Raw genomic sequence first — 5,488 nt, 5'->3', positions numbered from 1 at the left:
CCCCGAGAGACATGCAATTTTTTTTCGACAACTATTTTACCACCCATTCTCTGATGAGACAGCTAGCTGACATGAAGTTAAAAGCAAGTGGCACCGTTCGCGAAAATAGAATTCCTTATTGCAAGCTTGATAATAATAAGACATTCAAAAAGCGTTCCCGTGGAACTTATGATTATCGATACGATACTCGCAACGATATTCTTGCAGTTAAGTGGGTCAATAATAATGTTTGTTCAATTCTTACAAATTTTAATACAATAACACCGATGCATTATGTTAAACGTTGGTCTCGCGAGTGTCAGAGTTAGATAAACGTATCACAACCAAATTTATATGCCACATATAATAAGCACATGGGTGGAGTCGATAATATTGACCAAAATATAAATGCCTACCGCATAGCTCTAAGAGGAAAGAAATTGTGGTGGGTAATTTTCACCTATCTTATTGATCTGACCATGACAAATGCTTGGAAGTTCTATGTATCACTCAATTCCAAAAACGATAAATTCAATACACAACTGCAATTCAGACGTGAAATGGTTCGAAAATATTTGATAGAAGGGAGAGCACGAGCTCCCAGAAAAAGACGTGCGCCTGCTTCATCTGTAGAAAGAAGTACTAATGGCCATATTCCACAAAAAAATTCAGCACAACTGCGGTGCGTCGTATGCCATCAACGCAGTATGTGGTCATGTGCTACTTGCAGAAAAACGCTTTATGTAATACGAGATTGTTTCGCTCAATACCGTGTATAAAATATTGAAAATTATTTCTTGTTTCTGGTTTCTTGTGTTTAAGTGTTTATTTTTACCTATGTTAAAGTTAATAGATACATATATGTATGTACATATATCCTGTGAATTCATATCTCAATAAAAATCGTTGCAAACAAGTATGTATTATTATACATAAATGAAGAAATTGTATTGTGGCTAGAACATTTTTTTTGTTTTATTATTTTTAGCATACTGAGAGCAAAAGTAACCTGTGCACAAAAAATCATAGAAATCGGTCCACGGATTCTGTTCCCCGGCGTTAATGGGTTAATTGGCGATCCTGCCAGGAGGACTTGATATATGTAAACCTTGTGCGAAAGGGTATATCATAGTCCATTAAATAAAAAACAAGTATCCCGTAAAAAAGGGAGAAAAGTTAAATAAACCAAATTTAAAAAAGTATCCCATGAAACAGGGAGAAAAACCTAAATAACTCAAATTAAATTAAAACAAGTATCCCGTAAACAAGGTAGAAAAGTTAAATAAATCAAATTTAAAAAAGTATCCCATAAATAAGGGAGAAAAACAAAGTGGACTAACTTGAAAACAAAGTGCAAAAAAACCCAAGAACATTTAACCAAAAGAATGTGCGCTGAGAAACATAACAAAAATTAAAAAAGAACACTCAAATTGTATTTAAAAGTAACGAAAGAGGCATTGCGCGCTAAGTCAAAGCGTTGCCACCGTGGGCAAGACAACGGTACCAGGAGGAGACCTAGGATCATTGGACCATTGCAAACCTAGGAAAACAATAGGTTGTAAGTAATAAAAATATTTATTTTAATATATAAGTACTATACGTGTTAGCATAAATTATTAATGGGAAATTATCCCACAAAAATTAAATTTGAAAGGCTCTATTTTTGTGGGTATTGTTTAAGCAGTAGACATAATACTAATAAATGCCCATATTTGAAAAAAATATATAATTAAGTTTCTGAATAAAATAAAATAAAGTTTTTTAAATTTTGATAAATATTTTTTTAATTTTTATGAACTCTATATAATGTGTGAAGCTTTGATATATATGGATTATATTATAGAATGAACTACATTTTCATAAATAACACAGGTTTACAAAAAAAAGTTTCTGCATATTGAACTAAACCTCTATGGTATTTGACGCGCTGAATACGAACCCGAGGTCTGAAACAAAATTTGAATGTTCAAAGTTATCTAGAGGTTATTTCAAGGTCAAATTGAGAAGAATTGTATGAATTAAAAAAAAAAATATAGAGAAAAGGTTTTTTCTTAACAGCGGTCGCCCCTCGGCAGGCAATGGCAAACCTCCGAGTGTATTTCTGCTATGAAAAACAGCTTTTCTTAAAAATACAATCACCGTTCGGAGTCGGCGTAAACCTGTAGGTCCATCCCCTTTGTGTGACAACATCAAAGCGCACGCCACGAGGAATTCGCCTACGGCTCTGATGCTGATTCCAGTTTTTGTAGTGATGTTGATGGGCAAACGATGGGTACACAAGGCGACCGTACAAGAAAAAAGGCAGCGATTTAGAAATGGAGAAATATTTTCAGCTGCCTTATACCCATATCCTTTAATTTGAGGGAAGCATAATCGCAAAGAATTTCGAAATTTTTTTATACTGGCAATGAAGTATCTCTGCGCACCACCTTCCTCAATGACCCCAGAAAGTGAATTAAGTGCATCGGATAGCATTTATGTTGAAATAGAAATAGATTTTTACCCGATAATTCAGAAATCTTTCTTTTCATAATTAAAAATATTAAAATTGTTTACTTTAATTACTAGTGGTATCTAACATTAATTGGATTATAAAAATAAAAAATGAAATAAATTTCTGAACTAGATTTTTAAATTGTATCTTCTATAATCAAAATCCGGAAATCCGGGCGGATTTTAGCTAGTATCCAGCCGGATAGTCGGATAACAGAAAAACGGCCGGAAAATCTGGATCCCGGATATCTACCGGATAACCGGCACATCCCTAATAAAAATCTGTTGGAATTATTTCGCCTATTTTTCTGGTACTATTTTTATTCTTCAAAATGCACTCTCGAATGGTGGCATAAGATTTTTCGTTACGAGTTACGGCCACTTTAACTGCCGTGTGCTCGAATATAACATCGCCAAACCAAGCACATGCTTTCTAACTCATTACGTCAGCTTCCAATGGCCATAATTCCTGAAGGAAAAATCATAAAGCACCACTCGAAGGCGCAGTTTGAAGGGTAAAGCGCTGGTTATACTTACATTGCAAGTGCAGGGCATAGACAAGCAGCACATGTTAAGCAGGGGTGTAATTATATTACGCATAGAACGCATAATTTCCCATAATCAGCTGTTCAGTGTAATCAGTTAGCCTGTTCCAGTACTCCAGGATTTAGTTATAAAGACATAACTGAAGAATGCATATTCACAGCCTAAATGAAGTCGACACTAAAGTTAGTTGCTGCTTTTCGTCATAATTTTCAATAATCGACTTTGTTTCGACTATAAATATGCCCCAATGTATGTACAAGAACGACTTCTCAGTAATTCCTGTAAATCTGATGGGAACTGGAACATTAGTCTGAGAGCAATGAGAGTGGCATCTCTCTTTGAAAATGTCACATAGCGAAAAATCAAAATTCTCCAAACTTCGCTGTCCTGCCCTGTCATGCGCTGCGTTGGATAATCGCTTCTATGCAAAGCTAATTAAACAGATTCGATATGTGGCAGTATTCATGTTATGCGCTGCAGCAAGTATAACCAGCGCTTAAGAATAGTACTATATGGCATAGAGCAAACAAAAGTGGCCATTAAAGCTGTTTTTCGTGTACTTAACCGCGAAAAACATCAACATGTTCGGGCAGTTCTAAGCTCGAGCTCGAGGCACGCAGAAATTTACTTCCGAAACGGCCTTCAGCTGCACAACATCAGAAACTTTCAAATCCGTATTCATAATTATCATGTTCTTAATTACTTTGAATTACTTGTCAAATCCCAAGTATACTAAATTCATGCTACTTATTGCATAAAACAGACTACAAGCCATCTTAAAACGTAATTATAATCTTATCGCTACACGTATATCGCATAGGCAACGTATGGCAATGGCAGGGTTGTGTTTGCTCTACTACTATTACCTGGTACTTTTTAAAACATTGTATTAGGGACCAGGCTTGTTCTATAATATAAAGCAGCTTCAAAAAGTACTTCCAAAAATAGTAATGTAACAGTCCGCTGTTGGATCGTTCATAACTCCTAAACAACAGGAGTTACAATATATTTTAAGTATATATTAAAAAAAAATTATTTTATCAGTTTGTTTGGCTTTTTCCAACAAATAATTACGTTTAAATATTTAACCGATACGTTATATTATTTTACTGCGAATTTTGAGACAGCTTTTTAAAAAGTTTAGTTGGAATTTCATAGAATACGGGTGCGTTTTTGTTAGTATCCCAAATATGCCATACCGTTTTATCAAAAGTTTAACTTTCCGAAGAATCTTCCTTTTTAACTGATAGTCACTGAAAGTGTGTGCACGTACGTATTTTGGCTCCGCGAAGTTTTTAAATTTTCTGCGCGTTTAATAAGTGTACAGCAACATTTAATGTGAAAATATAAACATTAACATATTGCGAAAGCAGATTTAGATAAATTATAAAGTGAAATCGACACTATTTAATAAAACTTCAGTTTTATTTAATTATAACTATGGTTTGGCCCAACTGCATACGGCCAAAAAACGGCGAATAGAATTGTAATAAGCGGAATTAAAAGCTTGTGTACCAAAAACAAGAACAAATACATACATGCTAAAGTGAATATATACTTACACACATACGGCATAAAATAAAATAAAACGAAATAAGCTAAAATGTTGGTTAACGACAATTGTGTCATTTGCAAATCACTGATTCGTGGCGGGTCGGGCTTGCGATGTGAGGGCGTTTGTGGAAAATTATTTCACTCAGCAACAAAATGCTCGGGTTTGGATAGCTACAAGGCGACAATTATTGGAACGCATCCTATAGCTAAATTTATTTGCCCGGAGTGCATGATTTACATACAAAATGTTGATCTTGTTTTGCAGGACATCACGTAGAACGTCATGAAAACAATATGTATCTGAAAGGGTATAAAGACGAATTTGAGAAAGTTTTGAAAGTGAATAGGAAGGAGGTGAAGCAATTAATCCGTTCGATGGATGAGAAATTCAACGAAAAACTGGAGAACATAAAATTGCACCAAGAGCTGTTCGTAAGAAAAACAGAAGTACTAACAACAAAAATAGCGAAAGTGAAAGTGCTAGCTGAAGAACTGACAAAACAAACTGAAAATTTTCGGAGTGTAAATGAAAAGCTCTGCAGCGAAATTAAATCGTTAGCAGAGGATAAGAACAAGAATGCCGCTGTTTTCTAATCACAGAATACTGCTGTTAACCAATCACCAAATGCTCTGAGCAACAGTAATATTGTGATTTTGTTTTCTGTTGCTGATTGTGGCGCAGACGATGTTGCTGCTGGTGTTGTTGCTGCCAATGCTAAGAAGCAAAAAGCAAAGGTTGGCCTAATTAAACTTGATCTTCTTGGCCTTCCACCTAATTTTCTACGTTGGATCTTTTCATACCTCTATGCTAGATCACAAAGGGTAATGTTTAAAAATGCTATCTCTGACGTCATTGATGTTACTTCAGGAGTCCCTCAAGGTAGCCACCTAGGCCCGATTCTGTTCTTGCTTTTTA

The sequence above is a fragment of the Rhagoletis pomonella genome, unplaced genomic scaffold (genome assembly GCF_013731165.1).
Source record: "Rhagoletis pomonella isolate Grant_MI unplaced genomic scaffold, Rhpom_1.0 Rhpom_scaffold_00002, whole genome shotgun sequence".
Taxonomy (NCBI): domain Eukaryota; kingdom Metazoa; phylum Arthropoda; class Insecta; order Diptera; family Tephritidae; genus Rhagoletis; species Rhagoletis pomonella.
The sequence above is the reverse complement of the archived record's forward strand: the minus strand, read 5'-3'. Positions refer to the sequence as shown.